The 26,812-nt window shown below is 61.3% G+C and overlaps 1 protein-coding gene across 1 annotated transcript in view; it reads left to right on the plus strand.

Annotated features, from left to right (window-relative positions):
* SYT2 (synaptotagmin 2) overlaps positions 1-26,812 on the plus strand; it is a 78,946-nt gene that overhangs the window by 24,672 nt on the left and 27,462 nt on the right. The window lies entirely within an intron of this gene.

Raw genomic sequence — 26,812 nt, forward strand, 5'->3', positions numbered from 1 at the left:
CCAGCGAACGAGGGTGTGTCAGCCTGAGACGCTGGAGGCTCTTGCTCCGTTCAGGGCCTCTGGGGTGACAGCTGCAGCCTCCGGGCCACTGTCCCAGCCCGCTGTGCCTGCGGCTCCGCGATGCCTTCACACGGCCACGTGTGCCGGTTAGAGAGCTCCGGGCTCTCCGCGCTTTGTGGCCTCAGTCTGGGGGTGACCTTATGCTTCGCGCACCGCGGCCGTGTCTCCCCCGCTAGCCCGTGGGCCGGTGGAGAGCGCCAGCGTGTCCCCACGTCCACCGGACCGTCCGCCGGGGGCTCAGCAGGTGCTTGGTGACTGGAGGACTTAGGTTGCACGTGCGGTGACGGGGCCGCCTTCTAAATCGTGCGCCTGAAGTCTCCAGATACCCCCTGCACCTTGCCCTTCCGCGTGTACATCGTGTGGTTGCACACGTGAAGTCCTTCGTCCCACGGATGCACAGAGCTGCTCCTAGGTGCCAGGTGCCCTCCCAGGGGTGTGGACGTAACCAAGAGGGGGGGCCGGCACAGACGTAAGCCAGTGGGCTACACAGACAAGGTAGCTCCAGGCTAGTACGTGCCCTGAAGAAAACGGTCGCGTCCTGAGGCCTGACCTCAGCGGAGGGGACACAGTGGGGCTGGCACCAGGCCGAGTCCCAAATTCGTATGTTGAGGCTCGAACCCTAAGGTGAAGGTGTTGGGAGGTGAGGCCTGGGGGGCGACTGTCCTGAACACAGAGCCCGCGTGGGTGGATTAGAGCCGTCACAGGGGAGACTCCGGGAGCCCCCGCTCCTTCCGCCGGTGCAGACGCTGTGAAAGACGCCCTCCACCAACCGGGAAGCGGCCCCTGCAGATACGGACGCTGCCAGCGACTCGTCCCGGGCTGAGCAGCCTTCGGAAAGAAGTCTCTCGTTGCTTCTTACTTATTTATTATTATTATTATTTCTCAGAGTAAGCTCTACACCCACGTGGGGCGTCAAGTCACGACCCCGAGGATTAAGAGTTGCGCGCTCTCCCAGCGGGGCCATCCATGCGCCCCTAAGATTGCTGATCGCAGGCCACCCGGTCTACGGTGTGTTCATAGGAGCCCAAACAGACTGAGGTACACGGGCTGCTGGGAGGGGTGCTGGGGGCCTGGGGTGCAGCCCACGGGCGGAGGGGCCTACATACCGTGGGAGACGCCGGCGGTGGTGGCGGAAACATCAGGGAGCTGGCACGCCTGGCACAGTGCGGGGAATGGTGTGGCCGGCGGGCTACAGCACCCAAGGGCTCCAAGGGCAAATCAAGGAGCCGGGGTCTCCTCCCGAGTGCACTGACGCTCGGCGGGTGCCAAGTGGGGAGCGGGAGGGGCTCAGCGTTTAGGAGGGACCCTCCGGTTGGCAGTGGCGGTGACACGCACGGTGGAGGCTGGAGCTCATCGTAGGGTCTGCACACAGGGAGCGTCGCGTTGCACCGGCGTCCACCCTCCCGCACACGGACGTCCACACGGGCTCGGGCGTCGTCCGGCACACCTGTACCCTTGCGTCGTTCACACCGAGTTACTCACGCGCGAACCTGCCCGCACGGGACTTCCCGTGGCCCACACGCACCTCACATCCGTGTAAATGCACCTGCACGCAGGCCCCTCTCCCCGGAGCCCGCCGCCTCGCCCGCCCATCCCCCGGGCTTCTCGTCCAGGCTTCTAGCGGCAGATGGGATCCGAGCCCTGGGAGGAACTGTCCTCTCCGTGGAGCACGCGTGTGCTAAAGAGCTCTCCCTGCCTCGAGTGATCTTGCACACATCAGAGGATGCATTAAAGTCTGAACAACCAGACGTGGCTGGAGACGGTGTGGGAACAGGGTAGCAGACCTGCAAGGGGGCACCAGCCGCGGGGCCTCCACCTGCCCACGGGGGGCGGGGGGCTGCGAGCGTGGGCCAGTCTGCTTCCCGGGGCTACCCCAGGGTGACCGTGGCCTCCTGCCCAGGCGCTGCGTCCCGGACCTCCCTGGGAGTAGGGGTGAGTGTAGCTCTTGACGGGAACGTCGTATCGTCGGACCCGTCTCGGGGGGAGAAGCACTGGTTGAGTCAGAGCTGACTTCCCGTGTTTGTGGAGTGTCTACACCAAACATCCAGATGTTTGGGGGCCAAACTGGATACAGATTGCCGGAATCTGATTCTTTCCTGGAAAGTAGCTGAGGTTTCAGGCCCAGAGTTTTTTCACACCGTCCGGGCCCTTTTCCACTTACTTTTTGACGTACGGGTTCTGACGCTGAGTTGACCCGTCGCACAGTCCTGCGAGATCATCCTGCTGTTTATTCTAGGAGACTTCCCGTCCCCCTCTAAGGGAGGCTTATCAGCAGCGCTCACTCCCACATCTCCCTCCTCCTGGTCCCATAAACCCAGTCCAGCCCACCGTCTACACTTGGTGTACTCTCATTTCTCATTTTCTATCCCCAAGATTTTCTTTTCTCCCTGCCCCCACGTCCATGGGCCCAGATGTCCAGGCAGGGAGTGAACACTCTTCATTCGGCTCTCACCCTAGCCAACATCTGGATGCTACGCGACAGCTGGCATCGGCACTGCTCTCCTGGCCCTCGCTTTGCTTGCTTCGGCTCTCTGTTTTTTAGACCTTTTTTCTTGGGTTTTCTGCGGTTTCTCTATGAGAAGTCTGCGTGTGAATTTCAGTCCCTTTTCCGCTTGGGCACTTCCTGGGGCCCTTGACTCTGTGGGTTGATGGTCCCTCTTCAGCTCTGAATATCAGCCCCGGATATCTCAGTCTTCATTTCTTCAAATATCACCTCTACCCTTTCAGCTCTTTTTTCTTACTGTATTTTTTTAAAAAAAGATTTTATTTATTTATTCATGAGAGACCCAGAGAGAGAGGCAGAGACACAGACAGAGGGAGAAGCAGGCTCCCTGCGGGGACCCTGATGCGGGACTCGATCCCGGGACCCCAGGATCACACCCTGAGCCAGAGGCAGACACTCAACCGCTGAGCCCCGCAGGGGTCCCTTTTTCTTACTTTAATTCCAATTAAATAGATATTTTCTTCTCACTCTTTCCTCTGGGTCTCTTCCTCTGTGTTCGCATTTGCCAAGTGTTTGCCGCTCTGCACCAGATCCTTTCTTCTGAACGATCCTCTGCTTCATTGGTTCCTCTTCTGCTGTGTGAAGCTCGTGGCAAAGTCTGCCCACTGAATTCTTTTTTTTTTTTTAAGATTTATTTATTTATTTATGATAGTCACAGAGAGAGAGAGAGGGGCAGAGACACAGCAGGAGGGAGAAGCAGGCTCCATGTAGGGAGCCCGACGTGGGACTTGATCCCGGGACCCCAGGATCACGCTCTGGGCCAAAGGCAGGTGCCAAACCACTGAGCCACCCGGGGATCCCCTGCCCACTGAATTCTTATTTTCCATTATTGTATTTATCACTTACAAGCGTTACATTTCATTCCTTCAAAAAGTATCACATGGTTCTTTCTGTAGTTTTCAGTCCCCTGCTCAAATTTCCAAGGGTGGCTTTTTATCAGCCCGCACATGGCAGGTGGGCTGGTACGTGGCATGTGCTGCTCTCACGCCCGGAGCGCCCGTGGGTCTCTCTCTTTTATGTGTCGTTCCTGCCCGTTCCTGTCCGTGGGATCTCGTCTCCTCCCACGTCTGATTTTCTCCTGTGATGTGCTAAGGACGGTCCTTGGCAGACTGGAGGGGAGTTTGGGTCCTTCCGCAGGCTGCCGGGCGTCACCGAGCGGGGCGTCTTAATTCAAGTTCAGGCTCTAAGTTCTGTAATCAGGGAATGAAAGAGACCAGACAGCCCTCCAGTCCCGTTGTGAAATGCATTCAAAGGATGACACCATAGTTTAAAACAATAAATAGTTTATCACAGTCCTGCTTCGGTGGGCTCTGGGCATTGACTTCGATTTCCTTGACCGAGGGAGGCTGCCAAAGGGGTAGAGGTGCTGTACTCAGTTGCTCAGCAGTATCCCCCTGATGAATAAACGCCGCCAGGACACAGGCGCCTTCACTTCCAGATCTGTGTCTGCAGGTTTTTCTTGCCACGTTTTGGCCGAGGGCCTCCTCATTATCTGATCTGGTCTTTGATGCTGTTAGGATGACTTTGTACGGGATCCCCGGGTGGCTCAGTGGTTTAGCGACTGCCTTCGGCCCAGGGTGTGATCTTGGAGTCCTGGGATCAAGTCCCACGTCGGGCTCCCTGCACGGAGCCTGCTTCTCCCTCTGCCTGTGTCTCTGCCCTCCCCCCCCTCTCTCTGTCTATCATGAATAAATAAATAAACTCTTTAAAAAAAAAAAAGATGATTTTGTAGTAGTAGGGTCCCTGGCTGGCTCAGTCAGAGGAGCAGCCTGTGCCTCTTGATGTCAGGATCCTGAGTTCGAGCCCCACACTGGGTGTACAGATGACTTAAATAAATAAAACTTAAAAAAAAAAAAGAGATGATTTTGTATTTCATCAAGCTTTTCTTAGTTGTCTTCAGTGGGAGGATGGATCTTCACTACTTGATTTCCCTTTACTAAAAATGGATCTTCCCGTTTTGGCCTGTGCGTACTTGGCCACCCACAGCCCCGCGGCCGTGACCAGGAAGGTGTCCTGGAGCTGTGACCTGGTGCTGGGAGAGCCAGAGCAGTGACACTTCTCACCAACTCTGAGATCACAGGTCGCAGGTCTGGCTCTGGTCTTCACTCTTCCCCAAACTTCTTTTAGTTTAGGGTTGTTTTTTTTTTTTTTTTTTTTTTTTCCCCTAGGAGTCAGGGAGGATGGTCACGGCTTTGTTTCGGGGGAGAGGGGGGAGGCTCCTCTTGTACGTTGTGCACTTGTGCACTGGTTGAGACCTAGCGTGGCTGTTGTGAAGCTGTGGGGGGCAGGTGAGGGGGCCTTTATGCTTTGTTGCTCCGACTGCTTCATGAGGCCAGCCGAGGCCCCGGGGAAATGATGGGTCACTTAGCACAGCTGATTCTTTGGATGCACCGAGATCAGCACCGACCACACGAACAGGTTCAGCTGGCCTGAGCGTCCTGGGAAGTCTTGGTGTGATGCACAGTCAGGGTCCAGAAAGGGGAGGAAGAGTCTGTGAGGGGAAGTTGTGTTTAAACTCAGCCTCCCCATCCGCAGGCCGTTGAACACATTGCTTCTTTGGTTTAATCAATGATTCCGGGGGCCGAGCATGACTTCTTCAGAGCCTACGTTGATCAAAACGGATGGAAGAACTGGGACAAAGGGTGAGGTTTGATGCCGAGCGGGCCCCAGGGCTGTCCGGGGTGCCTCCCTTCACAGCTGCCTTCAGACATCAGGTGGGAGAGGGTTAAGGCGCCCACACGTCCCACCGGGCTGCTCACAGCCAGCCTGGCCATTATAAATGGTCATGCCCGCGTTATGCTCGCAAGCTCCCGGGGAGTGCAGTAATTAATCCTGGCAGGAACTTCATTAATCTTGATTTAGTGCCCAATGCACTTGCATCGCCTTCCCCCTTCCCCTTCATGTTTCCAGCCAGTGAAAGGGGCAGAGAAGGCTGTTCATGCCTGGCGATGGCTCGCTGCGCGGCGGGGAGGTCTGGTTCTTTCAGCTGCGTGGAGCCTCAGGTGCCTCATCCCGCTCTGGAGCCAGTAGCTCACTGGGTGCGAAAGGACAGTCGGCGCTGTAGGGGTTAACGACTTAAGCGCCCGAGTCGCCCGCTTTTCTATTAGCCGCAACCCCATTCTCTCTGGAGGTCCCCGAGCTTCTAGAATGACAGCATGTCCTCAGTTCCTTCACCATCTGCTCCAGAGTTCTTCGAGGTGGAGTCCCCCACGGGACCTGACAACCTGCAGGGGAGCTAAATTCTAACATCCCAGCATCACCCTAAACACGGAGAGCCCTCCCCCCACAACCTCTGGCTCACAGCGCGGGGCTGTCCTCGGGTCTGCCTCCTTTCTGGGGCTGCTCCAGGCCCATCCCCCTCAGGAGCACGGTCACGTGTGTCTGAGGGTGAGTGTCAGCCGGTCAATGCTGGGGGCGAGTGTGACTCCAGTGTTCGCTGGGGCTGAGACTGCAAGGCTTGTAGTCATCAGACCTTCTCCTCCCACATCAACCAGGAAAGCTGTCCCCAGGCAGGTGGCCGTGCTTCAGTTATACCCCCCAATCTGAGGTCCGGGGCTCCTGGGTAAGTAGACTGCGTGAGGGGAGCACGTCTGTGTCTTTCCATTCAACCGTGGTTCTTTTATTTATTATTTATTTATTTATTTATTTATTTATTTACTTACTTACTTATTTATTTATTCAACTGTGGTTCTTAAAATCTATTAAAGGTAAGGATTAAACCTCAACTAATATTTTTATTTTTTTATTTTTTATTTTTTTTTAAAGATTTTATTTATTTATTCCTGATAGAGAGAGAGAGAGACACAGAAACACAGGCAGAGGGAGAAGCCGGCTCCATACCAGGATCCTGACGCGGGACTCGATTCCAGGACTTTAGGATCGTGCCCTGGGCCAAAGGCAGGTGCTAAACCGCTGAGCCACCCAGGGATCCCCCTCAACTCGTATTTTTAAATGGTGTCTTACCACGCAATTTAACGCAAAATGTAAAGAGATACAAAGACTTGGGGTAGTTACGTGACTCACAATATCTAATTTTGCATTCGTAGTGATAGTTCCGTGGCCTGTGTGGAATTAATGTACTCCCAACTTGTTCTTGGAGCTCAAGACTTCCCGAATCACCAACGGGTTCCAAAATCTCCAGACGGTTGACAGAAATGAGGCCCCTGACCACCACATCCTCTTCCTCCACTCAGCCGTTCTCCCTCACATCCTTTCTACCTGATTTAACTCTTTTTGGCTTCTGCTTCAAGAAAGACACGTGGCTTCCAAGTGAAAGCCGTGAGGTTTCCCAGGTGCCCCTCAGCAGCGCCTTGACTCCCTTCTTGGCGGAGACGCCCCGCCGTGGTAGGTGGGGCTGGGACCCAGACAGGCCCAAGCCCAGGCCTGGCTCTGCCCTCGGCAGCCCCGAGCTCTTCCGCTGGTTCTTAGCCCGTTTCCTTTGAGAGTTGGGAGAGTGCTGCCCGCCTCTCAGAAACGCTCCCGGGGAAGGACCATGATGCCCGTCAAGGACCCGGCACGTGGTGAGCACGCGACAGATGGCGGTTGTCCTCATGACATTTTCCCCGAATTCACGGCTCCTCTTTATTTATACCAGAATCTCTAAACCTTGCAAATCTAGGCAAAGATTCTACCTCTAAGCGCCGCTAGCAGCCTCCCTCCACAGCAAACTACCCACAGAATAAAGTCGGAACCCACGTTCTACTTTGGCCCTTGTCTGAGGCACGTGCCGTGAACTTTGTAAACCGCTTCTACGTGTCTCACTCGGTGTACCTCCCAGACCCCTCCCGAGAGTTCCAGACCACACTGGAAAGAGATTTTTTTTTTTTAATTTTTATTTATGATAGTCACACACAGAGAGAGAGGCAGAGACACAGGCAGAGGGAGAAGCAGGCTCCATGCACCAGGAGCCCGATGTGGGACTCGATCCTGGGTCTCCAGGATCGCGCCCTGGGCCAAAGGCAGGCGCCAAACCGCTGCGCCACCCGGGGATCCCTGGAAAGAGATTTAAAGCCGCGTCAGGCGTTCTCGCCACAGTTGGTAGGTGTGTGTCTGAGGCTACACGGGGGCGAGCATGTAAGCGGATGATTGTTTACACGCGTCTGTGGGCAGGAGGGGCCGCTGTCCGAGATGCAGCCCACACCTTCATACTCGGGGGAGCTCGCGGTCTCCTGCCTTTATTCTGTTCCCGTGTTGTCGGCCTGCCTCAGTTTCACTGCCAGCCCCTTGTGAACGGCATCTGGGCCCGTCCAGCCGTCGGAGGGCTGGAGGGGCCTTTCTTCCTTCGCCCCAGGAGGCCTCTCTGGTAGCACCCGGGTCTCCTCTGTGGCTCAGTTCCTAATAGGTGGCCCCAGATTCTGGGTCCTAATAGGGCCACCTCCTCCTCCTGTCCCTGGACCAGCTCTAGGAGGGGTCGTGGTTTCTTTCTTTTATTTTTCTTTGCAGTAAATCTTTCCCCCTACTTGGCTTGTGCCCTTAAACTCTCCCTTCTTTTCACATTATGTGTAAGACCTAAAGAAGCTGCAGAGTCCTAGGGGGTCATACTCCATGCAGGATGGCTCTGTGGGGTGCCAGTCTGGCTCAGTTTCCTGGATCCGTGATTTCTCTGGGTGAAGAGAATCTTACCATTTCAACGAGCGGACATTGGATCCAGATTCTGCGGAAACCACCAGTCAGGCTGTCAGATCACCGGGGAAATTTAAGTTAGTTGTTTGGCATCATCGAGGCCAGGGGCCAGGTAATCTTTTCTCCTCCTGACAAGCTGCAGACAAAACTAACTCCTTTTAGTTAGCGTTTTAAAGAAATAAATTCGTGTCCCATTTATCTGCTTCTTAAACTAGGAATCGTGAACCCAAAAGCCCATCGACAAAGCCCCCAAAAATAATAAATATAAAAATTTGGGACTACAGGACCCATTAATGTGGAGAGACAGGGATCCCTGGGTGGCGCAGCGGTTTGGCGCCTGCCTTTGGCCCAGGGCGCGATCCTGGAGACCCGGGATTGAATCCCATGTCGGGCTCCCGGTGCATGGAGCCTGCTTCTCCCTCTGCCTGTATCTCTGCCTCTCTCTCTCTCTCTCTCTCTGTGTGACTGTCATAAAAAAAAAAAAAAATGTGGAGAGACAAAGATCAAGGGAGTCGGGGGTGGGTGGGAAGGGGAGAAAAACCTGCTCAGAGCCTGTGAGAGACCCCAGTACCCGGGGCAAGACAGAAATGTCTAGAAATCCACGTGATTCACCACGTGATGCCTCTCTCCTATGGCCTTCCAGGACTTCACTAGAGACTTGAGGAGTTTTATTTCCCTGCTGTAGGTGTGGACTCTGCCTGAAGGCCCGGACATGGTTCCTGGCCTTCCCTGCAGCTGTGGCCCAGCGTAGAAACGTGTTTGTCTGCCTGCCTCCCTGACAAGGGCCTTGAACGCAGGAAACGTGTCCTGTGTCCTCAGCCCAGGGTTGAAGACCTAGCAAGTGATCATACATTTTTTTAAAAAGTAATCCCTACTCCCAACATGGGGCTTATGCTCATGACCCCGAGATCAAGGGTCACATGCTCCCTTGACTGAGCCACCCAGTGTCCTGGTGCTCGTATTTTTATCGGTAAATGTCACAGAAAGGGAATCAGAGAGCTGACAAGCAGTGTAAGAGGTTATTTGGTTCAGCCTCTCCCCGGCCCAGGCATCACCTTTTGACTTCATGCTGTCTGTAAGAAGTAGTAGCAAAAATTCTCCTTTTTAATTTTTATTTATTATTATTATTATTATTATTTGCAATTTCCCTTTTTCCTTTCCCAGGCTTATCCCAGAGACAAACTCTTTTCTCTTAAAAGGCAGCAGAGCTTCTTAGGACAGGAGACTAGAGGAAGGATAAGAACAGAAGGCGTAGGGCAGTTCGGGTGGCTCAGCCGTTTATCTCCGCCTTCGGTCCAGGGTGTGATCCTGGGGTCCCGGGATCGAGTCCCATGTCAGGCTCCCTGCATGGAGCCTGCTTCTCCCTCTGCTTGTGTCTCTGCCTTTCTCTGTGTCTCTCATGAATAAACAAATAAAATCTTAAAAAAAAAAAAAAGAACAGAAGGCATAAATAGCCTTTAAATTATTCTGTTTTATTTTCTTCAGTGCAAAAAGGTGTTTTTATTAAAGCATGAGGACAGGACCCGTGGGCAGAAAGAGATGACTAAATCATTCTAAATTGAGACTTTATTTATTTATTTATTTATTTATTTTAAATTTAAATAGGTACTGCAGGGCAGCCAGGGTGGCTCAGCGGTTTAGTGTCTGCCTTGGGCTTAGGTTGTGACCCTGGGGTCCCGGGATTGAGTTCCGCGTTGGGCTGCCTGCATGGAGCCTGCTTCTCCCTCTGCCTGTGTCTCTGCTGTGTGTCTCTCATGAATAAAGAAATAACATTTTTAATAAATAAATAAATAAATAAATAAATAAATAAATAGGCGCTCCATACAGTGGCATACTATATTCGGCGACAAAAAGGAATGAATTGCTATCACCTGCAACAACATGGGTGAGTCTCAAGATAATTATGCTGAGTGAAAGAGGCCAGCCCCGGAGGGCGCGTACTGTGTGATTCCTTTTATATTGATTCTTCAAATAGATGAATGAATCTATAGTGAGAAAAACAAACCCATGGTTACCTGGGGCTGGGGAATGATGGGGGCTTGAGCCCAAAGAGGCATGAGGAAACTTTGGGGGCGATGGGGCTGCACTGCCCCTGAAGGGGTGAAATGAAGATCCAGCAAACTGTTCACTTACACTTAGTACATTTTATCGTCTGTGGGTGGTTGCACCTTGGTAGAGTTGATTGGAAAACCTGAAAATAGAGATAACGAAGGAACTGGGCTTTGTGGCTCCTGTGTGCAGGGGAGCGACGTGCACGGTCCCGAGCTGCCTTCTCCCTGGCTGGGGTGGAGCCAGGCTGGGAGCTGAGGTTAGACTTCCTAAGGACGTCTGGGCCTCATGCTGGGAAGAGGGACCAGGAATTGCTTTCCTCATTTCGTGCAGGGTCTTCACAACACCCTCTTAGCCGGCCTGTCCTCTGTTGGGGACACCCAGCTCCAGGCGACGGGTGCACCTGCCCCCCGCCTGTGGGCGCGAGGCGAAGACTGGTACTGGGAGGTCATGACGAGAATAGCGCAGGGCAGGGGAGCTGCCCCCCGCCGCCCACCCCCGATTCTGCTTGGAGTCCAGCTCCGGAGGGCACTCTCAGGGAATCCTGGAGCTTTGTCATTAGGCTGAGCTGCATCCAGGGGAGGAGCTTTTGGGATTGCGAGCTCATCTGAAAAGGAGCGCAGAGCAGAGCAAGGGGAACCCGTCCTGGGAAGCGCCCAGTGCTGGAGCCCCGGGTGCTCAGGACAGGGGCTGAGTCCTGAGCCGCTGGGTGGCCCTTCCTGCCCAGCGCAGGGCTCCCTTAGCGAACTGGGGAGCGTCGGTTCACCCAGGGAAGGCCGGGGGCGAGGGGTGAAGGGCGCTCAGCGAGGACACGTGGGCGCGCCAGGGGGTCTCCACCGTCTGCAGAGGGAGGTTCCTCTAGGTCCTGGGGTTCCCACTGCTGCGCGGGCTGATGGTTCACCCGGCGCGGACCCGGTCCTGCCCCCCGCCCTGCAAGCCCAGCTCCGCTGCTGGGGCAGCTGCCCATGCTCCCTACGTGGTGGTGAAATGCTTAGTACAGGACAGGCACAGAGGTAGGCCGCGGGGGACAGCACTCGAGGGCCGCCTTGCCCCGAAGGAAGGCCCCGCGGAGGGGAGACACGCAAGTGGACGGGTAGTGGGGCATGCAAGGCGAGAGGGCTGTGGCGGGAGGCCAGGGGAAGCACTGAAGTATTTACAGGAAAACTAATATGATGTCTGGATTTGCTTTAAAATTTGCCCAGAAAAGGGGCACCTTCCGTTAAGCCTCAGGTCAGGATCGCAGGGTCCCGGGATCGAGCCCCAGGCCGGGCTCCCTGCTCAGCGAGGAGCCTGCTTCTCCCTCGCCCTGCTCCTCTCCCCTCTCCCCTCCCCTCCCCCACCACATGTGCGCTCTCTCACATAAATAAATAAAATCTTTTAAAACATAAAATACTCCAGAAGAAAAAAAAAGAACGTGTGGAGGATACTGGGTAGAACAAGATGGCACATGTTCATAAATGTGGAGGTCGGGTGACGAGCGCGTGAGGCGTATTACATTCTTCCTCCTACTTCTGTGTAAGTTTGAAAATGTCCAGAAATAAGTCTTTTTAAAAAGCTGTGCTGAAGGGTTGGCAGCGGAGAAGACTTAGGGACGCTGCGGTCCACGAGCAGGTGCAGAGAGCTCGTGGCTCGGGAGGCACCGCGGATGGGACGCAGACCCGCAGGGGAGCCGGGCCGCTGGGCGTCGGGAGCCCCGATGCTGCCGAGGGTGGGGACCTGCCGCCCTTGGTTGGCTCCTTGCCCCCCAGCCCCCCAGCCCAGGCCAGTGCAGGGAAGAGGCCCCCGAGGATGCCAGGACCAAGCACCCGGCGCCTCCCATGCACAGGACGGCTTCGCTGCCATATAACGCCCCGAAATACGATTTCCATTACAGGGAAAAGTGAAAGGAGCAAATGAAGCCAAGACAGGTCGAATAATCCGGGCCAGTTGGTCCAGGTGACTCTGGGCCACGGTGTAGCCAAGGATTTAGGGTCACGTGTGCTGGGGATTCTCTCCTCCGAGAAGGAGCGAGCGCCTGTGTCTCTCCAGTCGTGTCTCCGCTGCCCCGTGTGGGCCGGGCCCCGGGCCAGCCGCCCGTGTAGACCCTGCGCACCTCCTGGCGACCTCCCAGGGTGGGTATGACTAATCCTCTCCTAGAGATGATGCTCCCGAGGCCCAGACACGTCGCCGGGCTTGCCCAAGGCCACCTGGACGGTAAATGGCGGGACTAACCCTGGAACCAAGCTTTGCGTGATGCCAAAGCCTGTCCTTGCAGTCGCTGTGCCGAGGGTCCCCCCAGCGAGCCTGGCACACCGGCCCGGAGGAGTTGGGGGCACACGTGGTCGGCTCAGACACGACGGCCGCCCCCAGCCCCTCGGCTTCACCCACCCACGTCGCTTGTGACGCGGAGCAGCCCAGCGCCTGTCTCTGAGCCGGGGGAAGGGTGGCGCTTGGCCCCGCTCCCATCCTGCAGAGGAGCCACTGGCCCCGAGGGTGAGGCCCCAAGTGTGAGCCCCCGGCGTGTCGGTCCTTGGGGTCAGCCTAAAGCCCACTGCTAGTTACAGGGTTGCGGTCCCCGGGAGGCCCTCCCGCGGACGCGCTCGGGATGAGTGGCCCCTGCATCCCTAGGAAGCCACCAGGCCGCAGGGGAGGAGAAGTCACGGGACCTGGCGATCCGGGGTCCCAGCCCCACCGCCCACATTGCACACAAGCCTCTTGCCACTCCTAGCCTTTGCCTAGGACGTGCCCTCTGCCCCGATGGCCTTCCCGTCCCTCCCAAGCTCCACACAGGAGCCCCGGCAGCTCCTCTGTTCCCATCACGGGGCCCGGCGTGCTCGCTCTCTGGTGCTGTGTGACGTGTGTGTCCCACCCGGAACGTGACCCCTTAAGGTCATGGACCTTGGTCCCTGGTCCCTGATGGACCCCAGTCATCCACGTGGGTCCTGTGACGAGCAGCGCCTTGTACCCAACAGACCCTCCAGGTCCTTGACAGGTGGAGACGTGGATGAATGTGTGACCCACTCCGAGCCCCCGAAGGCCCCACTCGGGGCCCGTTACCACGTCTTCAGGGCTTGGGCCCGGTGAATCCCGAAGGCCCTCCGTGCCTGCTGAGCAGCGGGCAGGGCGTGGGAGTGGGCCGGCGCCTGCAGCGCGTTCTCTCTGAACACCTGCCCCCGTGGAGCGGGGACCGGCGCTGGCACCCGGTGACGATGCGGGAGACGCATGACGCACCGAGGCCAGAGGCCGAGCGCCCCTGCCAGGTGGCTCGAGGTGGCCGAGGGGTGCAGCGCGGTAGCAGGGGATGCTATCGATGGCCTGATGCGGGGCTTGGGGGAATCGGCCTGGCCTCACACGTAATTATGAGGCGGGGATCACAGAGGGGGCCAGGCAGGGAGCGGGAGGAAGAAATGTCCTCTCTATGGGGCAGTGACAACGAGCAAGCTGGGGGGGGCGGGGTGCAGCCACGTGTGCCTTCCAGATGGCTACTCTGCAGCAGCGGGGCTGGCAGGTGCCCCCGCCAGGTTGCTCCGCCTTGGCTGGGTGCTCAGGGCCCCAGGGCCTCTCTCCCTTGGCCTTGGCTGACGAGGACGACCTGTCCTATGTCAGGACCCATCGTACGTCGCCGCGGCACCAGCGCGTGCCTGGGGGGGGCGGGTAGGCGCTCCGGGGTCCTCGGCCCGAGGGACGGAGGCAGCGAGTCAGCACACGAACGGCGTGGTGGCGAGGGCCAGGCGGTCTGTGTCGCTCACGCCCCCCAGCACCTACAGCTGCCCGGAACCAAGTGGGTGCTCCCTGGGGGTCTCCTGCGTGAGGAGCCGCCCAAGAACCGTGGGCACCCACGCAGGAAGGACAAAGCCCAGGAGAGACCTCGCCGCCGGGGGTGGAGGGTGCCGGGGTCCCCGCCACCAGCAGCCCAGGGGCCTGGGTTCCAGCACCGTGTGTCCCGTCCTCTGCGGCAGCGCCTCTCGGAACGAGGCCCACGGACCACGCGATGGAACCCGCTGCTGCGGGCCTGGGGGGGGTCAGGCCTGGGGGTCGGGCCTGGGACTCACTGTCTGGAAGCTTCTGGGGGGCTTTGATGCACGTGAAGGCTCCTTGGGGCGCCTGGGTGCTCGGCCAGTCCAGCGCCTGCCTCTTGATCTTGGCTCAGGTCAGGGTCTCAGGGTTGTGAGACGCAGCCCACGTGGGGCTCCACGCCCAGCGGAGTCTGCTGGACACTCTCCTCCCCCCTCTGCACCTGCTTGCCCCCCCCGCCCCTGCATCTGCGCACCTTTGGTTAGGCTGCTGGGGTGCAGACTCCCTGCCTTGCTCCCCCCCACCCCGGGGTGGTGGGAGTACAACCAACCGCCGTGGGTCCCGCAGCATCTCGGTACTTTGTCCCGGAAGTTCGGGGCAGCCCCTTAGGGCCACAGCGAGGACAGAGGAGGAGGGAGTCCTCCCCCTGCCTGGGGACACAGCAAGAAGGCACAGCCGCCGTGCGTGGGGTTCCCTCTGCTGTCCTGCGGGCTGTTTCGGGCGGTCCCCCCTTCCCTCACCGTGCTTGGGCGGAGTCCCCGCCCTGACCCCTCTTCCATCTACGGCCCGTGCTTTCATGGGAACACGCGTGGGGGGTCATTTAAAGACCTGCAACCACTGCAGCCTGGAGCCCCTCCTGCGGGGCCAGGGGTCCTGGTGGCGGGACAGTCCCCACGGCAGCAGCTCTGACCCTCCCGGCCCCCGCGCCCCTGCCTCTCACCGCACTCGCAGTCGTGGCTGTCACCTGCTCGGCAGATGGCAGACTGGCCGCCTCCCCTGGGCTGAGCGCAGATGGCTCGGCCGTGTCCTGCTGCCCCCGGGCTAGAGCCATCTGTGCCCAGAGACACCCAGCACCACAGAGAGGGGCCCACGGGCCTGCGTGGCCCCTCCAGGTTTGCGGAGAGAGCTCAGCCCGGAGAGCCCCACGCGGGCCCGCAGCTGCCATCGGGCTCCCAGCGACCTCTGACCTCTTCATGGCTGATGGCTGAGACCCAGTGGCCCCCCACAGTTCTTCATCCTTGCCACCTCCCCCCACCTCCCCCCACCTCCTCCCGCCCGGTCAGTGCAGTGCCCCCCCCAGGGGGTAGAGCTGGCAGGGCTGGGTCTGCCCCTGTTCCTCTAGGCTCCCCCTGGGCATTACTTTCATAGCCATTGACCTCATCACCTCTCTGACTGGGGGCGCAGAGCTGGGTTGGAAAGTTCCGTTAGGGGCGTCTGGGGGGCTCAGTCAGCTAAGCAAGCATCGTCCTGGGGCTCAGACCAGGATCCCGGAGTGTGGGGTAGAGACGGGGAGCCCGCCGCTCCCCCACCTGCCGCTCCCCCTGCTTGGGCTCGCTCGCCCTCTCGCTCGCCCTCTCAGTCAAGTAAATAAAATCCATAAAAAAGAAAGAAAGAAAAGTTCCTTTGAAATGAAGCCCGAGGAAGCCGACCCCGGGAGTAGAGCGTGTGCAGGGCGTGTGCTGCGCGGGCGCGGGCAGCCACAGGCAGGGTCGGCGACTCAGCCCCGGGGTGACCTGAGCGGACGTGGTCGTTGATGCCCTAAAGGGGGTGTTGTCCCCCAACCCCAAAAATGCTCATTCAGAGAGAGAGAGAGAGACTGATTCTCTTGGAATCTGATGGCATCTGTGCCTTCGGGACGAGGCCCGAGCCAGAGCCCCCGGGGTCAGGAAACTGAGACGCGCTTCCACTTGGGTGAGCATGTAAGTCCAGTCACCCCGTGTCCCGGCCTGGGGGGCAGCTGGGCCGCGCCCCCTACCCCGGCCTCCCGGGTCCACCAGGAGCAGAGGGCGGGGGGCTGCGCGGCAGGGCCGAGACGCGGGGGCTGCCACCGGAATTGGCGGGTTCACACACCCCCCGGCAACCTGGCCACCGCTTTCCGCAACCACTTGGCTGCACATTTCCCTGGGAAATGAGGACTTTTTGGAAAAAAACTACCAACAAAAAAAACCCTGCCACTGCATTGCAGTGCCTGTGCGAGCGGTGCAGGCTGCCCGGCGGCTGCTCGAGGCCCACACGGCACCCGCCACCTGGCCCGGCCCAGCAGGGGAGGCAAGTCCCCGGCCCCTGCCCCCGGCCCGAGGCCCAGGTGGGACCCCAGGGGCGCCCGGTGTCGTGCTCGGTCACTGTGCCCTGGCACCTGCCCGTCCCCGCGCCGCCTGGTGTGAGGCCACCCCGCCGTGTTCTCCGCCTTCTCCAGCCCTCGGCAGCCCCCCACTTCCGTGTCCCAGCTTGCCGCCTCCACCATCAGAGCCGAGGGGACCCGAGAGACCCCCCCAGCCCGGGCCCTTTACGTATCAGCGAGGAACTGAGACCCAAGGTCACTCTGAGCTGAGGGCACAGCTGGTCTTGGGCGGGACGCAGAGGGGGCGGGAAGTGACTGGGCCGCACTGAGGGGACCACGTGACGGCCCTGGGGGGCTCCGTGACCGTGACCAACCCCCAGGTGGGCGCTCAAGGCAGCCGAGGAGGAGGGCAGACCTGACACGGGGGAGGGGGGGCGGGCTCAGGGTCAGCGCCACCTGCCAGCCCCCCAGGGCCCTCCACCCGCCCCCCGGAACCCTGTCCCCACTGCTGGCTCCCACCCTTCTTCCAGAGCTTGTCGGGGACAATGAGGGGCTCCCGGGGCCTCCTCCGCGTCTGGACCAGGGCACCGGCCTCAGGGCGAGGGTGAGGCCGGGCGTGGGGACACCTCCTGTGCACCCCGTCCTCCCGGGGAGCCGGGCCCCCGTCTGCCTGGGAGGGACGGCCTCCGGGTGGGAGAGGGGGCCTCCCCGGGTCTCCCCGGGTCGCTGCGGGGGCTCCTCCGCTGGGCTGTGCCCGCGGGAAACCTCGATCGGGGCCGGGTCCACGTCCCGGCATCCCCACGTGAGATCGTAAATTATGTGAACACCTGCCTCTGGACTCGATCGGGAGCAGCGTATAAATGGTCACGGGAAGTCCCTGCCGACTGCCCAGGAGTCCACGCACACCCCGGAGTCCCCCCAGTTCGCCTGGAGTCGGTCAGCAGCGAGCCTCGGCCTGGGCTGCCGCGGCTGGGCCCGCCTCCCTGATGGGGACGAGTGTGCCTGCATGTCTGTGCGCCCCGCCTGCACGCGCGTGTGCCCCCAAGTCCCGGCCCGGAGCCCAGGACCTCTCGCTGGGAAGCCCCGATCCTCGGCTCAGCACGGCCCCCTCGGCCCGGGAAGACTGGGTCCTGCCCGTGTGGGGGGCACGGGGCCGGGCCGGCGGCCTGGGCCCTCCGTAGGCAAGCCTGTCCCTTCCCGCCGCGCATGCGGGCCCAGTCCTGGCCTCCCAGCCTGACTACCCCCCGCAGCCCTGCTGCCGCCCCACCGGGAGGTCCTGCCCGCCCCCCCCCCCTCCGCCCCGGCCCCAAGCCCCATCCGCACACAGGCACAGCCCCACACCCTGTCCTGGCCGCCGCGCTCAGGGCCACCCAGGTCCTCGGGCTCGAACCCACCCCTCCTGGGGCCACGACCCGACATGTGGGAGTGGGAAGGCCCCGGCAGACCGGTCCCGGGAACATGGCCCAGCTCGGGGAGCCTGGCGCCCCATTCTGAGAAGCAGGGGTGCGCTCCCCCACCTCTGGGCCCCACGCTGTGCTCGGGGAGGGTCTGGGGCTGCAGGTGGAGGAGCCAGGCAGCTCCTTGGCTCGGGAAGGGGGAACCCATGACCCGCTGGACGGGGTTGGGGCCTCACAGCTCCTGGGGCCCCCCGACTGTTCCACGGGACCCACATCTCCCCACCTGCGGCGACAACTGCACCTGTCCCTAGGAACAGCCTTCAAGCTTCCGCTCAAGGGCCACTTCCTCCAGGAAGCCGTCCCTGATGTCCCCAGTCTGTCTGTGGGAGCCGCCCTGTCCGCGCCCCTCCACGGTGCTGACCAGAGCACAGACCTGACGGGAAGTGTGTTTGCTGCTGCATGATTGTCCCCAAGGACAGTCCCCGAGTCCCCGAGTCCCCGTGAGGCACGGCCTTGTCTGCTCTTGCTCATTGTTGGCTCCTCAATGCCAAGAACAGTGTGTGATGCATGAGGTGGCGGCACTGACACGAAGCCGTTGAGTGGGTGGGGTGGGTGGGACGAGGCTGGGCCTGGGGCTGGTCCCGCGGGATACGGTCTTGGGCTGCGTATGGGGTGGCAGGGGGGCCATGGGCTCTGCCCCGATGCGCCCCCGGGGGTGCGGGCCGCGGAGGGGCCTCCTGGGGCGCGAGCTCTAGGTCACGTGACTGGAAGGAAGCATTAATCCTTGGGAACCAGTAGTTAATTAGCTCGTCCTTTTAGGCAGCAACTCCAGCGACGGGGCCTGGAGAGCGTTTGGGAAACACACTCAATTATTTGCACCAGTGTCTCCCTGATTCCCCGTAGCTCGGCGGTGGCTGGGCAGGGGGGACGCTTGACCACGCCGTTGATTTCCCCTGTTTGGGGCCTGGAGTGGGAGGGAGAGCAGGACCGGGTGGGGGGAGAGCAGGACCCCGGGGTGGGGTGAGTGGGACCCTGGGCGGGGGGAGCTGGTGGAAAACCTGCTGCCAGGACACCGGAGCCCTGGGCCATCCATTCCCTCACGGACCTTCTGATGGAGACACAGGGCTTTTGGGGCTTTGAGGGGTCACCCCAGAGAGAACAGCTTAGCCCCGTCCCACGGGGCAGACCCAGAACCCTGGTTCCCGGCCTCCTGGGCCAGGACTTGCTCCTCAGGAGCAGAGGAGACGTGTAGCTACTAACTGGCGGCCACGAGGTGTAGTGACAGGGTCAGGGGACACGGCTCACCCCGAGCGCCCCCGAGGGGCCCCCACCTCCATCCAGGACTCTAGCACCCAGTGTCTGTTTTCTGTCTGGAAACGGGTCCTGAAGGTCCCCGCACTCCCCGCTCCAGTCTGCGGGGACGGTCGTGGGGGCGAAGCTTCGGGTGTCTCTCCGATGCCCGTGAGGGTCCGTCGTCCAGGCTGGGCAGGCACCTGCCGCGCTGGATGGAGCCTGGGCCCCACTGGACGGAACTGCGGGGATGAGCCCTGGGCGCCCTGAGGCCCAGTTTACAGTCGAAGCGGCTGGAGAAGGGCCCGGGGGCACGTAGTGTGGGATCAAATCCTACACTGTGAGGGCCCGTTGGGGAGGCCTGGGCCACGAAGGAAGAGATGGTCCTGGGTGGAGGGGGTTCGAGGCCTAATGCCAGGTGCTCAGGTGCTTGGGTGCTTGGGTAACCACGCAGGAAGGGTGCGGGTGGCCACTTGGCTGGCTCGGGGAGTCAGCGCCGGGGGCGGAGCAGGGGAGCTGGACTCATCAGACGGGGCCAGTTTGGGGGGACCTGATGGCCAGGGGCCAGCCCTGGGGGGGTCGACGGCCAGGGGGCAGCCCTTTAGCTACTGCAGCAGTAGGTGCTGCCCAGGGCTATCGGTTAAGGTCATAGCCTGAGAGGCCCCGCCCATGTGCAGAGTTGGGGACACTCTCCCGCTGGGGGCGGGTTGCCTTGGCTGCGAGCTGGGGCCCCAGGCCAGGCTGCCCCAGGAGAGAATCCCAGATGCCAAGGGAGTTGGAGTGACAGGCATGGAAGGGCAGCCCCGCTCGGGCACCGGGCTCCACCTGCGTGGCCCTGGGTGACCCGGGGCGCGGGGTCCTTCAGAGGAGGGATCGGAGCTCAGGGCGTAGGTCCTTCGGGCACCACGCGCGCTCGCTCGGAGCCTGGGGAGGTGCTGGGTCTGAAGACTGGTCCTGGCGGGGTCCCTTCTCACCCCTGGTGGTGGCCATGGCCACGCAGAGGAGGGCGGATGCCCGGGCCCCCAGGCTGACGGAGTCTGGGTCTAGGGGGACAGAGGGGTGCTCTGGCCATCTGCTTAAGCCCCGGGTGACTGGTGGGCGGGACCCAGGGGCACGGGGTGGTCAGGGACCCAGGGGCACCCGGTGGGCGGGGACCCAGGGTCACCCCACTGCAGCACGTGGCCTCCCAGTGGCCCCAGGCCTCCATCACAGGTGTCGGAGACAGGGAAAGGGGCGAGGAGCGGTGTGGACGGTGTCCTGCAGGAGGGCAGGGGCCTCGGTTGCGGAGGGTGCGGAGGAGGGGTCTGGGGGACCCCAGGGAAGGGCGAAGATGGAGGCAGAGCCCCAGCACTGGCGTCGCCCCCCCCTCGCCCCACAGCCCTTGGCCGGTGCCCCCTCCCCGCAGGCCGTGTCCAGAGCCTGCCGAGCGGACGAGGCGCCCACCTGGGGCCGAGGAGTGGGGCGGTCTCGCTGCAGGGCGGCCCTTCCTGCGCCGAGGAAGCAGCTCCCCCAAGATCCTTGCGCCACGTGTGGCTTGTTTAGAAATGTGCCTCGACTTTCCAGTTCTGTAAAATGGGCAGGATGGCTTCGGAGCAGAGACTAGACACGACCAGTGCTAACTAGGGATAGCAGGGGCTGCGGGGTGGGGGAGGCCTGTGCCCCGAGCGCCCGGCGGGGTCGGGGGGGTGGCGGCCACCTGCTGGGTCATCAGCATCCTCAGAGCTCGCTTTCCTCTGGTGTAGGGATCGGTGGGCTCGGAGGGCCGTGTCCCGTGTCAGCCTCCCCACCGTGCTCCCCAGGGGCAGGTGGGGTTGGCTCAGTCCCTGGGCAGGGCCGCAGATCTCACCTGGGGACTGACGGCCGCCTGCAGGCCTCGGGGGCACCCCCACTGCGGGGGTTAAAGCAGGTGGTTCGTGGACAACCCGCGGGCCGGCCCGGGGGTCCCGCTGCCCCTCTGGCCCCCCCACCCTAGAGATCCTGCTGCCCCTCCAGCACCCCCACACCCTGGGGGTCCCGCTGCCCCTCTGGCACCCCAGCTGCTGCCCGCCCTGCAGCCAACACACCCAGTGCATTCCTGACTCCGCACAGTACCCCCCACGTGAGCACCACCTCCTTTCCCTTGGGATCCAGTCCCGGGCGCCCTTGGGGGCTCAGACCATATGTCCCTTGGGCGATCTTCACGCCCGCGTCGCCCCCGTGAGGCCCCGGCCCTGCTTCCAGGGCTCAGCGTGCACTGACCTGGGCCTCGACTCCCTCGCTCATCCTGTGCTCCCGGGCCGCTCCCCATCAGACCCTGGCCGCCGTCCTGCCCCGGCGCACTGCACTCTGGGGCCCAGCGCGGGGGCGGCATGTGTACCCAGCAGGTGCTTGATGGGAGGGTGCCAACTGGGCTCCCTCTCTGTCCCCTGAGGACCCACTGGACCAAAGTTGCACTGGGAGGAACGTACACACGTGCTGTGTCCTTATGGACGTGCTCTGACCGGCGGGCGGTGGCAGGTGTCGCCTTGTGCGAACACAGGGCCCTTCGGTGATGGTCTTGGGCCCTGCTCCCCTGCTCCCCTGCGGCCGGCTGACCCGGAGGCAGGAGGCTCGTCCAGGCAGACGGAGCTCCTCACGCTGCGCCCCGCCCGCCGCAGTTATGGGACTTGATTACGTCGGCTCCTCGAATTCTTTGGGAACATCCCCCAACCTGAACCCCTGTGCCGTTCAGGACCCTCCGCCAAACGTCCGTACTTAGGTGGGCTCGCGTCCGGCCCGAGACTAGAGAGCCCGGGGCTCCCTCGTCACGTCCAGGAGCAGGGGACGTGGACACAGCTCGTTCTCTTGTGACAGTAGGGCTGCAGCTGAGTTTAGAGCCTGAGAACCTGGACTTAGCTGTGTGGTCGTGGGCGAGTCACATCAAGCCCAAGAGGTGGACGAGCGTCAGGGCCCCTCCACCCAGTGCCTGGAGCCTGCTGCCCGCCCTGCCCAGCTATTGCTTAGGAGTGAGGACACTTGATGTTTGTGCGGCAGAGGGGTTCGGGTGTGGCCTCATGCAGAGGATCAGAATGCACATCCTGCGTCTCTCCCTGCCGGGCTGTGGGACCCTGGGCAAGTTATTTCTACCCGTCTTCCTCCGTTTTCCTCCTGTAAACTGGGCATAAGAATGATCCTCGTTCCTAAGGTTGTTGCGTGAAATAAATTCATGCTGAGGACTGCAAACATTGCCGGACCTGGGGCGCCTGGGTGCTCGGTGGGTGCGCCTCTGCCTTCAGCTCAGGTCATGGTCCTGGGGTCCTGGGATCGAGCCCCACATAGGTGCCCTGCTCAGCGAGAGCCTGCCTCTCCCTGTCCCTCTGCCCCTCCCCCTGCTCATGCGCACGCGCGCGCTCTCTCTCTCTCTCTCTAATAAGTAAAATCTTAAAGAAAACCCCGTGTAGCGGTGCCTGGCACACTGCGCCCCACGTGTGCTTCCTGTCGCCGGCCATCCGGGTCATGGGCGCGTCTGCACCTGCCCTGCGTCAGCTCCACACACCCGCCTGCTCCTGCGGGGAGGCCGTGCGTGCAGTGACACGGGTTCGGGCTGCCGCTCGCCACCCAGGCTGCGTCTTGGGTCGTCACACACCGCTGCCCATCCCGCGCCCCCGCTGACGTGCCCGAGCCCAGGCTTTCCACCTTCCCGCCCGCTGCTCCGCAGGCTCTGGCGAAAGGGAGAGTGAGACCAGTGTCCCCCGCGCTCACTCGAGGGGCAGGGCGGCCTGAGCGGGCTGGAGGGTTAGAGCACTGGCTCTGGAGAGCCCCTCGGCCACCCTGCTCTTTGTCTGTCTGGACCGCGGGGTCCGGCATGGTCGGGGTCAGCCGCGCTAGCCGACCTGGGGTCTCTCCCTCTGCCCCCAGCCCTGTTGTGCGATCTGGCTCATTTCGTATTCCTTTTTAAGGATTTTATTTATTTGACAGAGAGGGAGAGAGCGAGTGAGCGTGTGGGCACAGCAGGAGGGGGGCAGAGGCAGGCTCTGTACGGGGCTAGGAGCCCCATGCGGGGCTGATCCCAGCACCTCAGACTCATGACCTTAGCCAAAGGCAGACGCCCAATCAGCTGAGCCACCCAGGCGTCCTCGGACCCTGTATTCCTCCTTCTTGACTATTTATCGGAAACGTCTATTTGAAGTCGGCCAGCTACGTCTCCAAGTGCCAGGAGCCCATCGTAGGCAGGGTGCGCTCTGGGCCCCTTGTAAACCAGTGGATGCAAATAAATACTCCACGAGAGGGACGTCAACACACTCCCCAGGCTCACCACATGCGTGTGGTTCTGAGCTGTGGCCCATCCCGGACTGGTCCGCCCCCACGATCACGCTAAACGCTGCACAGAGCGCGCACCGAGGAAATAGGAGCTGTTTTTATGTTTCCTCACCTGCAAGATGAGAAATAAATAATATACAAATAATAGCTGACGTTTGCTGAGTCCTCAGTGTGTCCCAGGCATTTTTCTAAGTTTCTCACATGTATTTCTCATGCAATCTTCAAATTATTGTGTGAGATAGAGACCATTTTTTAAAGATTTTATTTACTTATTCCTGAGAGACCCAGAGAGAGAGGCAGAGACACAGGCAGAGGGAGAAGCAGGCTCCATGCAGGGAGCCGGACGTGGGACTTGATCCCGGGACCCCAGGGTCACGCCCTGAGCCACCCAGGTGCCAGGCACAGAGAGGTTGAGAAAGTTGCCCAAGGGCTTACGGCTGCGCCTATTTTTGCGCAGCCGAGTTTCCGCCCTGTCGCCCAGGACTGCTGTGAAGACCCCAAGTCTTGTGGCCGCTGACGAACAGCAGAGACCCCGCTCGGATTGCTCAGTGAAGCTGAGGGCGCAGGGGACGGGGAGGAGGACCGCCCGCACTGGTGCTGGTCTTGGTGGTGGCTGCAGGATTTAGAGGCTCTTTGCAGAAATCCAATTGCATTTCTGGAAGGGAAGGCCTGCGAGCCATTACTCTGTCTGGACAGGCCTGAAGTGGGGGCAGCTCGGTCAAGGTGAAGAGCTGGGCTGGTTTCTGAGCCTCTTCTTTCTCCCTCTCGCATCAGCCCGGGCTGGGGCAGTGGGGTGGGGGCTCTCAGCAGGGCTGCCCTCGCCGCTCCCCGGGGACCAGGCTGGAGCAGGGGGCTGTGGCCTTCAGGGTGGGCCGGGCGCTCCCATAGAAGGGAGTAGAAGGGAGGCCGTAGGAACAGCAACAGGAAGGCGCCCGGGAGGCTGCGAGTCCTGTTCAGGACACACTCCCCATCCGCCCTCCAGGCTCGGGCCCAGGGAGCATATGGACGGGAGCCTGACCCCGCGGGGCTGGACTGCGGCCCAGAGCCCGGGCATGGGGTTCCTGTGCATCTCCTTGGAGGGGGGAGGAGGGATGGAGCCGCTGGTACAGGTACAGACTGAAGGGGGCTCCCCTCCGCCCCCAGGCCCGCCACCCACCACCAGCCCCGAGCAGCCCTGCTCCTGTGACTCCAGAAGCCACCACAGGCCCCGAGCAGAGGATCCGAGGGGCTGAGAGACCCCGGGCAGTGCGGGGAGGAGCCAGCGCCCCTGCCATCACCCGCTTGGCACCCCAGGGAGAGGCCGCAAGCACACGGATATGGCCATTCCGCCACCCTTCAGCCCTCGTTCCTCTTGTATTTCTTCAGAGCCTCTATGTCTTTAACACGGGAAGGCCAGGAACGGCACCGGGTTGGTCCCTCCATTCCTTGCCCCCCAGTTCTTTCCAGGACCCTATTTTATAATTAAAATCCCCAGGCTGCAGATGAGGAAGCTGAGGCCCAGAGAAGCCCTGGAATCTGCCCAAGGTCACACGGCCCAGTACACAAGTGGCAGTGCCAGGACCTGAGGACCTGAGCCTCAGAACCGTTACGGTGTATTGGGCTCGGGCTCTGCAGCGGCCAGGGCGGCAGGGGTCCTTTCCCTGCTGGAGCTCCCAGCCCAGGCAGGGGGTCGCCTCCAACAGGGAGCGGCAAGGGTGACCAGTGCTACAGACGAGAGGCACAGGGGACCCGAGAGTGGCAGGGCGGGGGCACCGCAGTGGGGACCCGCAGCAGCAGGGCAGCATGTGCAAGGGCTCCGTGGCAGGGAAGAGCACGGCTCCTCAGGACCTGTGAGGACATCAGGGCGGCTGGGCTCAGAGGGTGAGGGGTGGAGCTGCCCACAGGGAGGCGGGGATGGGGGGGATGGGGGTGTAACCGCCAGGAGCCCCCTGGGAGAGGCCACAGCTGCAGCTGTGCAGCCAGCTCACGTCCCCTGGACGAGGGTCAGCATCTGAAGTCACAGGACCCGCCTCCCTGCCGTAACTCAGCACCAAGACCACACAGGTACCCGAGTGGGTCCCTTGGCCCCTGGGGGCTTCCTATCCCTCAGGGCGTGAAGAAGTGTCCCTCCCTTGCTTCCCTGCTGGGGATTGCTGGCAAGGATCAAGGCTGCTGCCCCCGCCCCTCGCTGCATGGGGGTCCCCTCGGGGGCCTGGGGGCTCTGAGCAAACTGACGCTGGCTCTCCTCAAGGCAGCGTGATGCTCCCACGTCCCCATCCTGACCCAGCCCCGCCTGTGCGAGTGCCACGTGACCCCCCTGACCCTCTCACAGTCCCACTGCCCTGGAGGGGAGAGGGCACCGCGCAGGAATCCTATACGCTAAACACAGGTATTTCCCGAGGAGCAGACATGGTCCCATATAAATGCTCTGTTTTCTGTGCTTAGACCCACGTGAACAGACTCCGGTATCCTTTCCTGGGTTTTGCCAGGAGGAGCGGGGTTCGTGTTGTCTGTCCCGGATCCAGGCGCACTGCAGTCCTCAGGGCTTCCCTCTCCGGGGCCAGCAGCTGCAGGGTTGCAGGGCAGGGTCTCAGCATGTCCTGGTCTGGCTGCCGCGGCCACCCGCTGAACTTTCAGCCTTTTCCTCCCTCCTGGCAGAAAAGCCTTGGGCAGCTTTCACAAGAGAAGCATCCCCCCCCCAAACAGAAGGGGAGCAGCCAAGTGACATGACAGGGTCCCCGCAGCCCTGTGGTAGGGGTGTGCTGGCCCGGGGCGGGGGCGGGGGATCCCCATGTCCTCCTGCAGAGCATCTGACCTTGAGGCTTTGGTGGTAGGTCCCCTGTCCCCCCTGGAGGGGGGGTCAGCAAAGCTGACTGCAGAGTCTCAGCATCTCTGTTGTCCCCTGCCCCCTCCTACCCCTCCCCAGCACCGATGTGCCGGGTACATGGGTGACACACGCTCCCCCACGTGGCTTGCAGCCTGGAAATCCCTGAATCAGCTCTTTCTGCAGCCCCAGGCCGTGACGAGCGAGCTGCTGCTCTGAAGACAGGCTCCCGCCTGCCCGTGGCCGGTGTCGCAGTGTTGCAGTGGCCAGGCTGGGGTGATGAGGATGCCGGGGGGCTGGTGGGGGACAGGGGATTCGCTGTAGCTCCCGGGGATTCCCAGGGATCTCCCACTTGGTGCAGATAAGAAGCCCTGGGAGGCTCTGAGCGACGCCCCCCCAACACATACACATAGAGCATATTTTGGGGGGGGAGGATCAACTCCTGGGTCAAACCCCAAACTTGGTTCTTGAGTCTGAGATGCAGCACAGGAGCAGGCCCGAGGAAAGCCGAGGGTGAAGGGGAGGGTGTGGGGATGAGGGCAGGGGTGGGGTGGGCTGGGAGCAGCCCAGATGGGACCAGCAGGTCCTGAGCTGGGGGCCTGAGGTCAGGCCTCCCTGCACGTGGGATGCCCGGTCCTGGGTCCTCCGGGTGCTGGGGAGGGTTGAGGGAGGGAGCTGACCTGTGGGCACTGGGGAGCCCCGGGGGGGGGGGGTTCCTCCCTGGGAGCCAGGCCCAGCGCAGCGTACCCCTGCTC

This window comes from Canis lupus, chromosome 7, assembly GCF_011100685.1.
Source record: "Canis lupus familiaris isolate Mischka breed German Shepherd chromosome 7, alternate assembly UU_Cfam_GSD_1.0, whole genome shotgun sequence".
NCBI classification, from domain to species: Eukaryota; Metazoa; Chordata; class Mammalia; order Carnivora; family Canidae; genus Canis; species Canis lupus.